Raw genomic sequence first — 12,314 nt, 5'->3', positions numbered from 1 at the left:
TTATTTACGTCCCAGGAGAATTTTTAAATTTGATATTTTAACTCACTAATTTGCTTTTGCCTGCATTAGTTCTGATATTCAACCCTTCCAAAGAGCTGTTTTTGGCTAGACGGCAATAATGTTTTTAATTTCAAGGCTGCTTTCTTGTTCTCTAGATACTCTCCTCTCAAAGACAGGATGAACTTGTTCTCTTTAATTTCTATTAAGATGTAAATAAGATTTTTAAAATTCTCTTTTATTTCCTGCACTAACTTTGTTTCTTTGGTGGTTATTTGTTCTGCTTATGTAACTTGAGACTTTTCTTTCATGTTCCTAGGATTTCTCAAATTTCTGATGATTCATGGGTATCCATCTTTATAAATGAGAGCCTAGATCTATTAATATTGAAGTTCTGTGGCCTTTTTGGCATACTCGAGGAAGTTAATGCAGTGGCAGACTTAAATGAATCAGATGGGATGTGACTAGAGATAAACATCCCTACAGGGTGTGAAGGTTCCACTTGTGTTGTGGAATTTCAAGTTCTCTGGAGCACTGTCCTGTTTTATTTCCAGCTTTCACTCCCATAATGATAGCATACTCATGCTTTATTTAGTGAGAGGGTCTTGGCCAGCTATACCTGGAGCTGACCCAAAGCCTGAATTGGTCCATCTTTGCTATTCTCTCAATTAATACTTAGCTGACTTCTCCTTGGCCTCATTCTGCTGTGAGCATAAGTGATTGAATTTAGAGTTTTTACAGAATTTTGTCAAGATTGAACACTTCAGCATCTTCTCTTTTTCTAGTGTTGTACTACAGATTTTTCAACTGTTTGGTTTCTATACCACTAAATCCCATTTTCTTTATATTATGCAAAAATTCCATTTTTGGTCCGCTGCTAGGCTATTCCCTGTGTTCTAGCACCATTATATTCTTTGGTATATATGCTTTATGAATTTTTTATGGGATTTTGACAAGGTGGACAAATATGTGGAGCCTGTCATTTTGAACTGGTAGTCCAAAGTAACACACTGAAATTTTTAAATTGGAATATAGCTGACATACAGTATTATATAGGTTCATGTGTACAACATAGTGATTCAACATTTATATACATTATTAAGTGATCACAGTAAACCTAGGTACCATCTGTCACCATACAAGTTTGTTACCCATTATTAACTATATTCCCTATTCAGTACATTGCATCCCCAGATCTTATTTATTTTGTAACTGGAAGTTTGTACCTTTTATTTTATTTTATTTTTTTAAGATTTTATTTATTTATTTGACACAGAGAGAGAGAGAGATCACAAGCAGGCAGACAGGCAGGCAGAGGGAGAAGGAGAAGCAGATTCCCCGCTGAGCAGGGAGCCCAATACGGGGCTCGATCCCAGGACCCTGGGATCATGACCTGAGCCAAAGGCAGACTCCTAACCAACTGAGCCACCCAGGCACCCCAAGTTTGTACCTTTTAATCACCTTCTCCTATTTTGCCCATCCCTTCATCTCTCTCCCCTCTGGTAACCACCAGATTGTTTGCTGTATCTCTAAGTCTGTTTCTATTTTGTTTTGCTTGTTCATTTGTTTTAATTTTTAGATTCCACATGTAAGTGAAGTCATACAGTATTTGCCTTTTTCTGCCTGATTTATTTCATTTCATTTAGCATAATATCTCCAAGTTCATTCATGTCCCAAATGGCAAGATTTCAGTCATTTTTATGGCTGAGTAACATTCCATTGTGTATGTATGTAGGATATATATATATATATATATGATATGAGATATATATATATATCTCATATCTTTATCCATTCATCTGTTGATAGACCCTTAGGTTTTTTCCATATCTTGGCTATTGTAAATAATGCTTCAATGCACATAAGGATGTACATATCTTTTTAAATTAATGTTTTTGTTTTGTTTGGCTAAATACCCAGAAGTGGAATTGCTGGATCATGTGGTGTTTCTATTCTAAATTTTTTGAAGAAACTCCATACTGTTTTCCATAGTGGCTCTACCAATTCACATTATCACCAATAGCGCATGAGGGTTTTCTTTTATCCACATCTTCACTAACACTTGTTATTTCTTGTCTTTTTCATGCTAGCCATTCTGACCAGTATGAAGTGATATCTCATTGTGGTTTTGATTTGCATTCCCCTGATGATTAATGATAATGAGCATCTTCTCAGATAATGAGAGCCCATCTGTATGTCTTCTTTGGAAGAATGTCTATTCAGGTTCTATTTTTTAATTGTATTGCTTGTTTTTTCTTTTTTCTTTTTGGTGTTGAGTTGTTTGAGTTCTTTATGTATTTTAGATAGTAACCTCTTATCAGATATATCAGTTGCAAATATCTTCTCCCATTCAGTAGGTTTTCTTTTCATTTTGTTGATGGTTTCCTTTACTGTGAAAAGGCTTTTTAGTTGGATATAGGCCAAATTGTTTGTTTTTGCTTTTGTTGCCCTTGCCTGAGGAGACAGATCCAAAACAATATTGCTAAGATTGATGTCCAAGAGTTTACTGACTATGTTTTATTTGAGGAGTTGTATGGTTTCAGGTATTACATTTAGGTTTTAATCCATTATGGGTTTATTTGTGTATGGTATAAGAAAGTAGTCCATTTCCATTCTTTTGCACATTAGCTGTCTAGTTTTCCCAACACCATTTAATGAAGAAACTGTCTTTTCTCCATTGTATATGCTTGACTTCAGTTAATCATCATAGATTAATTGACCATGTAAGCATGGGTTTATTTCTAGACTCTATTCTGTTCCATTGATATATATGTCTATTTTTTGGTGCCAGTACCATACTGTTTTGATTAATGTAGCTTTGTAGTATAAGTTGAAATCTGGAACTGTGTTATCTCCAGCTTTGTTCTTTCTAAGACTGCTTTGGCTATTAGGGGTCTTTTTGGTTCCATACAAATTTTAGGATTATTTGTTCTAGTTCTATAAAAAATGCTATTGGTATTTTGATAGGGTTTTTTTTTTAAGATTTTAGTTATTTTTTTGACAGAGAGAGAGACAGCAAGAGAGGGAACACAAGCATGGGGAGTGGGAGAGGGAGAAGCAGGCTTCCCACTGAGCAGGGAGCCCAATGCAGGGCTTGATCCCAGGACCCTGGGATCATGACCTGAGCCGAAGGCAGACGCTTAATGACTGAGCCACCCAGGCACCCCAGTATTTTGATAGGTATTACATTGAATCTGTAGATTGCTTTGGGTAGTATGGATATTTTAACAATATTAATTCTTTAAATTTCATGAGCACAATATAGCTTTCTATTTGTATTGTCTTCAGTTTCTTTCATCAGTGTCTTACAGTTTTCAGAGGATAGGTCTTTAACCTCTTTTGTTAAATTTATTCCTAGGTATTTTGTATTTTATTCTTTTTGGTGCAATTGTAAATGGGATTGTTTTCTAAATTTCTCTTTCTGCCACCTCATTATTAGTGTATAGAAACACAATAGATTTCTGTATATAATTTTTATAATTATATATGTATATATATGTATGTATATATAATTATATAATATATGTATTCCTACAACTTTACTGAATTCATTTATTATTCTAATAGCTTTTGGAGGGGTCTTTAGGGTTTTCTATGTATAGTATTATGTCATCTGCAAATAGACAGTTTTACTTCTTCCCTACCAATTTGGATGCTTTTTCTTTTTCTTGTCTGATTGCTGTGGCTAGGACTTCCAGTACTATGTTGAATAAAAGTAGAAAGAGTAGACATCCTTGTATTTTTCCTGATCTTAGAGGAAAGCTTTCAGCTTTTCACCATCAAGTATGATGTTAGCTGTGGGTTCGTCATATGGCTTTTATTATGTTGCGTCATGTTCCCTTTATACTGGTTTTGTTGAGAGTTGTTATTGGGAATGATGCTGAATTTTATCAAATGCTTTTTCTGCACCTGTTGAGATGATCATATGATTTTTAATCCCTCACTTCGTTAATGTGGACTATCACATTGATTGATTGGTGGTTATTGAACCATTCTTGCATTCCTGGAATAAATCCCACTTGATCATGGTGAATGTTCCTTTTATTTTTTATTTTATTTTATTTTTTTCAAGATTTTATTTATTTATTTGACAGAGAGAGCGAGAGAGCACAAGCAGGGGGAACAGTAGAGGTAGAGGGAGAAGCAGGCTCCCCGCCAAGCAGGGAGCCTGATGCGGGGCTCGATCCCAGGACCCTGTGATCATGACCTGAGCCGAAGGCAGAAGCTTAACCATCTGAGCCACCCAGGCGCCCCTGAATGTTCCTTTTAATGTATTGTTGAATTTGGTTTCCTACCATTTTGTTGAGTATTTTTGCAGCTATGTTCATCAGGGATATTGATCTGTAATTTTCTTTTTATAGCATCTTTATCTGATTTTGGTATGAAAGTTCACATAATGAATCTAGAAGCATTTCTTACTCTTCAGTTTTTTGGAATAGTTTGAAGATAGGTATTAACTCTTTTTAAATGTCTGGTAGCATTTATCTATGAAGCTATCTGGTCCTGGAGTTTTGTTTGTTGGGAGTTTTTTGTTTTGCTTTGTTTTGTTCATTCAATTTCAATACCAGTAAACAGCCTGGACAGATTTTCTGTTTCTTCCTGATTTAGTCTTGGAAGATTGTATGTTTCTAGGAATTTTTAAAAATTTTTATTTCAATTCAATTAATTAACCTATAATGTGTTATTGGTTTCAGAGACACAGTCCTGTGATTCATCAGTCTTATATAATACCCAGTGCTCATTACATCACATGCCCTCCTACTGGGAATTTACCCCAAAGATACAAAGGTAGTGATCTGAAGGGGCACCTCACCCCAGTGTTTATAGCAGCAATGTTCACAATAGTCAAACTATGGAAAGAACAGAGATGTCCATCGACAGATGAATAGATAAAGAAGATATGAGATATATATATATATCTATATCTAATGGAATATTACTCAGCCATCAGAAAGGATACTTACCATTTACATTGATTTGTGTAGAATCAACCTTGTACTCCAGGAATAAATCCCACTTGGTCCTAGTGAATAATCCTTTTAATGTACTTTTGGATCCTACTGCCTAGTATTTTGATGAGAATTTTTGCATCCATGTTCATCGGGGATATTGGTCTGTAATTCCCCTTTTTGGTGGGGTCTTTGTCTGGTTTGGGGATCCAGGTAATGCTGGCCTCATAAAATGAATTTGAAAGTTTTCCTTCCATTTCTATTTTTTGGAACAGTTTCAGAAGAATAGGTATTAATTCTTCTTTAAATGTTTGTTGGAGTTCCCCTGGGAAGCCATCTGGCCCTGGGCTCTTGTTTGTTGGGAGATTTTTGATTACTGCTTCAGTTTCCTTGCTGGTTATGGGTCTGTTCAGGTTTTATATTTCTTCCTGTTTCAGTTTTGGTAGTTTATACGTTGCTAAGAATGCATCCATGTCTTCTAGATTGCCTAATTTGTTGGCATATAGTTGCTCATAATATGTTCTTATAAGTGTTTGTATTTCTTTGGTGTTGGTTGTGATCTCTCCTCTTTCATTCATGATTTTATTTATTTGGGTCATTTCTCTTTTCTTTTTGATAAGTCTGGCCAGGGGTTTATCAATCTTATTAATTCTTTCAAAGAACCAGCTCCTAGTTTCGTTGATCTGTTCTACTATTCTTTTGGTTTCTATTTCATTGATTTCTGCTCTGATCTTTATTATTTCTCTTCTCCTACTGGGTTTAGGCTGTTGTTTCTCCTGCTCTTTTTTTTTTTTTTTAAACTTTTTTTTTTTTTAAAGATTTTATTTATTTATTTGAGAGAGAGAGAATGAGAGACAGAGAGCATGAGAGGGAGGAGGGTCAGAGGGAGAAGCAGACCCCCTGCCGAGCAGGGAGCCCGATGCGGGACTCGATCCCGGGACTCCAGGATCATGACCTGAGCCAAAGGCAGTCGCTTAACCAACTGAGCCACCCAGGCGCCCTCTCCTGCTCTTTTAAGTGTAGGATTAGGTTGTGTATTTGAGCCCTTTCTTGTTTCTTGAGAAAGGCTTGTATTGCTATATACTTTCCCCTTAGGACTGCCTTTGCTGCATCCCAAAGATTTTGAACAGTTGTGTTTTCATTTTCATTTGTTTCTGTGAGTTTTTTAAATTCTTCTTTAATTTCCTGGTTGACCCATTCATTCTTTAGTAGGATGCTCTTTAGCCTCCATGTATTTGAGTTCTTTCTGACTTTCCTCTTGTGATTGAGTTTGAGTTTCAAAGCATTGTGGTCTGAAAATATGCAAGGAATGATCCCAATCTTTTGGTACTGGTGGAGACCTTATTTGAGACCTAGAATGTGATCTGTTCTGGAGAATGTTCCATGTGCACTTGAGAAGAATGTGTATTCTGTTGCTTTGGGATGGAATGTTCTGAATATATCTGTGAAGTCCATCTGGTCCAATGTGTCATTCAAAGTCCTTATTTCCTTGTTGATCTTCTGCTTGGATTATCTGTCCATTGCAGTGAGGGGGTTGTTAAAGTCCCCTACTATGATTGTATTATTATCAATGTGTTTCTTTGATTTTGTTATTAATTGGTTTATATAATTGGCTGCTCCCATGTTAGGGGCATAAATATTTACAATTGTTAGATCTTCTTGTTGGATAGACCCTTTAATTATGATATAGTGTCCTTCCTCATCTCTTATTACAGTCTTTGGTTGAAAATCTACTTTGTCTGATATAAGGATTGCCACCCCAGCTTTCTTTTGGTGTCCATTAGCATGGTAAATGATTTTCCACCCCCTCACTTTCAATCTGGAGGTGTCTTTGGGTCTAAAATGAGTCTCTTGAAGATAGCATATCGATGGGTCTTGCTTTTTTATCCAGTCTGATACCCTGTGTCTTTTGATTGGGACATTTAGCCCATTTACATTCAGAGTAACTATTGAAAGATATGAATTTAGTACCATTGTATTACCTGTAAGGTGATTGGTACTGTATATTGTCTGTTCCTTTCTGGTCTATGTTACTTTTGGGCTCTCTCTTTGCTTAGAGGATCCCTTTTAATATTTCTTGTAGGGCTGGTTTGGTGATCACAAATTCTTTTAGTTTCTGTTTGTCCTGAAAGCCTTTTAATACTCCTTCTATTTTGAATGACATCCTAGCTGAATAAAGTATTCCTGGCTGCATATTTTTCTCATTAACACCCTGAATATATCCTGCCAGTCCTTTCTGGACTGCCAGGTCTTTGTGGATAGGTCTGCTGCCATTCTAATGTTTCTACCCTTGTAGGTTACAGACCTCTTGTCCTTGGCTGCTTTCAGGATTTTCTCTTTGTATCTGAGATTTGTAAGTTTCACTGTTATATGTTGGGATGATGACCTATTTTTATTGATTTTGAGGGGGGTTCTCTGTGCCTCCTGGATTTTGATGCCCATTTCCTTCCCCATATTAGGGAAGTTCTCTGCTATAATTTGCTCCAATATACCTTCTGTTCCCTTCTCTCTTTCCTCTTCTTCTGGCATTCCAATTATTCTAATATTGTTTTGCTTTATGGTATCACTTATGTCGCAAGTTCTCCCCTCATGATCCAGTAGTTTTTATCTCTCTTTTTCTCAGCTTCTTTATTCTCCATTTGGTCTTCTGTATCACTAATTCTCTCTTCTGCCTCATTTATCCTAGCAGTTAGAGCCTCCATTAATAACCTTTTTTATTTCGACTTGGTTAGATTTTAGTTCTTTTATTTCTCCAGAAAGGGATTCTCTAGTATCTTTTATGCTTTTTTCAAGCCCAGCTAGTATCTTTATAATAGTGATTCTGAACTCTAGTTCCAACATCTTACTTATGTCCATACTTTTAGGTTCCTGGTAGTCAGTACTACCTCTTGTTTTCTTTTTTGAGGTGAGTTTTTCCATCTTGTCATTCTGTCCAGAGAAGAATAGATGAACAGGAGAACAGAATACTAAAATGGCAACAACAACCACAGAGAAATATACACTAAACAAATCAGAAGAGACCTGAAACCAGGAGAAAAAAAAAAAAAGAATATAATCAGATAGGTGAGCAGAATAGAACAAGACACTGGATTCTGTGTGTGTTTTGGTCTGTTTTTTAGAAAACTAGATCCCAAAATTGTAAAGAAATAAAAACTTATATGTGTACAAAAATAAAATGAAATGAAATGAAAAGATAGAATGTAACTGTAAAAATGGAAATAAAACACAAGAAAAAAACAAAAGAGGGGAAAAAAAAACCCCAACAACAACAACAAAAGGAAGGATATAAATAGACAGGTGAACAGAACAGAGCAATACACTATCTCCTGAGTGTATTTTGGTCAGTTTGTTAGAAGAAACTACATTTCAAAATTGTAAAGAAAGAAAAACTTATATACACAAAAATAAAATTAAATACATTGAAAGGATAGAATGTAACTGTAAAGATGAAAATTAAAAAAGACTTTAACAAAACAAAACCAGAAACAAAACAAAACAAAACAAAAAAAGGAAGAAGAAAAAAAAAACAAAAAAGAGAAAATGATCAGACAGGTGAATAGAACAGAGCCATACACTAGATTTTGGGTGTATTTTGGTCTGTTAGAAGAAACTGTATCCCAAAATTGTAAAGAAAGGAAAACTTATATATATACAAAAATAAGATTAAATACAATGAAGAGATAGGATATAACTGTACAAATGAAAATTTAAAAAGATTTTAAGGGTGCCTGAGTGGCTCAGTCGTTAAGCGTCTGCCTTCAGTTCAGGTCATGATCCCAGAGTCCTGGGATCGAGTCCCACATTGGGCTCCCTGCTCAGCGGGAAGCCTGTTTCTCCCTCTCCCACTCCCCCTGCTTGTGTTCACTCTCTCGCTGTGTCTCTCTCTGTCAAATAAATAAATAAAATCTTAAAAATAAATAAATAAATAAATAAATAAATAGATAAATTAAAAAAAAGATTTTAAAAAGGAGTTGCTAAAATAAGAAATTGGTTGAAAAGGAAAAGAAAAAAAATTAAAGTTGAAAGACTAAAGAATCGGGGCGCCTGGGTGGCTCAGTTGGTTAAGCGACTGCCTTCGGCTCAGGTCATGATCCTGGAGTCCCGGGATCGAGTCCCGCATCGGGCTCCCTGCTCAGCAGGGAGTCTGCTTCTCCCTCTGACCCTCCCCCCTCTCATGCTCTCTCTAGCTCATTCTCTCTCAAATAAATGAATAAAATCTTTAAAAAAAAAAAAAAGAAAGACTAAAGAATCAAGAGGAAAAAAGCCATGAATTCTATGTGCTGTATTCCCCTAGCTCTGGAGTTTTGTTTAGCAGTTCTCATTGATCGGTAAACTTGGTCTTGGCTGGGTGTTCTTCCTGATCTTCTGGGGGAGGGATCTATTGCATTGATTCTCTAATGTCTTTGCCCCAGGCAGAATTGTATCACCCTTGCTAGGGGGCCAGGCTAAATAATCTGCTCTCGTTTGTTCTATGTGGCTTTTTGTTCCCTGAAGTCTTTCTGTGCAGCTTTAGAGCATGAGAATGAAAATGGCAGCCTCCCAATCTCTGGCCTCAGAGGAGCGGAGAACTCCAGGCCTTACTCCTCAGTGAGCCCTCCGAGAAAAGCAGTCAATCACTCCTGTCTCCCTGTCTCCAGTGCACTCCATGCTCACTTAGCCTGTGACCGAGCATTTCCATCTCAGGCACACAACCCTGTTTTCAGTCTCCAAACCTTGCAGACTCCTGCAGTGTGCTCCTGCACTGCTCCTCCCTGGGGAGAAAGGGGGGTCTCGCCAGTTCTGCCACTTATTGGGCCCCTGCTCAGAAAGCAGTCACCCGACTGTGCCATGGTTTGTGGTTTATGGCAACCCTGAGCTAAGAGCCAACCCCTGGGCTCACTGATTGCACCTGGCTTCCCTGCTCTGATGCCTGGGAGCTCTGCCTCACTCACGCACCCTCAGTCTTCCTGTGACCTCAAGGATCCTGAGACCACTGTCCCAGCTAGGGATCCACTTCCATTTAGCCACATGAGCTATGTCCCTCACCAGAGTTGACTTCTTAAAGTTTCGATTTTGTGCTCCACTGCTATATCACTTGCCCGTAGCCAGCTGACAGAGGCTCCCCCTCATGCAGTCTATCCTCCCATATATTGCCTTGGATCCACTTCTCCGCACCTCCTACCTTGTAGAAAGTGGTCACTTTTCTATTCATAGAGTTGTAGCTCTTCTTTTCTTTGATCTCCAGTTGAGTTCATAGGTGTTCAGAATGATTTGATAGCTATCTAGCTAATTCCTGGGACCAGATGAAATTAGGTCTCCCCTACTCCTCTGCCATCTTGGACTCTCCCTGTTTTCTAGGAATTTATCTACCTCTTCCAGGTTGTCCAATTTGTTGGCATATAATTTTTCTGGTAGTCTCATAATCCTTTGTGTTTCTGTGCTGTTGGTTGTTACTTCTCCTTCACTTCTGATTTTATTTATTTGAGTTTTCTCTTATTTTTTTCTTGATGAGTCTGGCTAAAGGTTTATCATTTTGTTTATCTTTTCAAAGAACCAGCTCTTGGTTTGATTGATCTTTTCTATTGTTATTTTTAGTCTCTATTTCATTAATTTCCACTCTGATCTTTATTATTTCCTTCTACTAACTTTGGGCTTTATTGTTCTTTTTCTAGTTCATTTTGGTGTAAAGTTAGACTGTTTATTCAAGATTTTTCTTATTTCTTTGAGATTGGCCTGTATCACTATAAACATCCCTCTTAGAACTGCTTTTGCTGCATCCCAAAGGGTTTTGGAACATTGGATTTCCATTTTCATTTGCCTCAAGGTATTTTTTTTATTTCATCTTTGATTTCTTTATTGACCCATTGGTTGCTTTGTAGCATGTTGTTTAGCCTCCATGTCTTTACGTTTTTTCCAGTTTTTCTTGTAACTGATTTCTAGTTTCATATTGTTATGGTCAAAAAAGATACTTGACATGATTTCAGTCTTCTTAAATTTATTGAGATTTGTTTTGTGGCCTAATGTGTGATCTGCCTTGGAGAATGTTCCATATGCACTTGAAAAGAATGTATATTCTGCTGTTTTGGGATGGAATGTTCTGTGTATTTCTGTTAAGTCCATCTGGTCTAGTATGTTGTTCGAGGCATTGTTTTCTTATTGCTTTTCTGTCTGGATGATCTATGTATTGATGTGAGTGGGGTGTTAAAGTTCTCTACTGTTACTGTATTACTGTCAACTTTTCCCTTTATGTCTGTTAATATTTATATATTTAGGTGCTCCTATGTTGGGTGCATAGATATTTACAATTGTATCTCCTTATTGGATTGATCACTTTATCATTATGTAATTCTCTTTTCATCTCTTGTTACAGTTTTAAAGTCTATTTTGTCTGATTTATGTATTGCTACCCCAGCTTTTTATTTTTCACCTCATTTGCATGGAATATATTTTTCTACTCCTTCATTTTCAGTTTGTATGTGTCTTTAGGTCTTAAGTGAGCCTCTTATAGGCAGCATATAAATGGGTCATGTTCTTTATCCATTCAATCACTCTATATATTTTGATTGGAGCATTTACCCACTTATATTTAAGGTAATTATTGATAGATATGTATTTATTGTCATTTTGTTAATTGTTTTCTGATGTTTTTATAGTTCTTCTCTGTTCCTTTCTTCTCTTGCTCCCTTCCCTTATGAATTGATGACTTTTTTTTAATGTTATGCTTGTATTCCTTTCTCTTTATTTTTTTTTATGTATCCATATCCATTATAGGTTTTTGGTTTGTGATTACCATGAGGTTCATATTTAATACCCTACGTACACAGCAATCTATTGTAAGTTGATGGTCACTTAAGTTTGAACATATTTTCTAAAAGCACTACATTTTTACTCTGCCTTCTCCATGTTTTATATGTTTGGTGTCATATTTGACATCTTTTTATTTTGTGTATCCCTTAACTAATTATTGTAGATATAGTTGATTTTACACTTTTGTCTTTTAATCTTCATACTAACTTTATCTGTGAATGATCTAGTACCTTTATGTTTGCTTTTACCAGTGAATTTTTTTCTTTCATAATTTTCTTACTTCTAGTTATGGCTTGTTCTTTTCTGCTTAAAGAAGTCCCTTTAATATTTCTTATAAGGCCAGTTTAGTGGTGGGATGAACTCCTTTAACATTTATTTGCCTGGGAAACTTTTTATCTCTCCTTCAAATCTGAATAATAACCTTGCTGGAATAGTGTTCTTGGTTGTAGGGTTTTTTTTCCTTTCAGCACTTTGAACATATCATGGCACTGCCCTCTGATGTGCAAAGTTTCCATGAAAAATCAGCTAATAGTCTTATGGGTGCTTCTTTGTATGTAGCTAGCTGCTTTTCTCTTGCTACTT

This window comes from Neomonachus schauinslandi, chromosome 9 (genome assembly GCF_002201575.2).
Source record: "Neomonachus schauinslandi chromosome 9, ASM220157v2, whole genome shotgun sequence".
Classification (NCBI taxonomy): domain Eukaryota; kingdom Metazoa; phylum Chordata; class Mammalia; order Carnivora; family Phocidae; genus Neomonachus; species Neomonachus schauinslandi.
The sequence above is the reverse complement of the archived record's forward strand: the minus strand, read 5'-3'. Positions refer to the sequence as shown.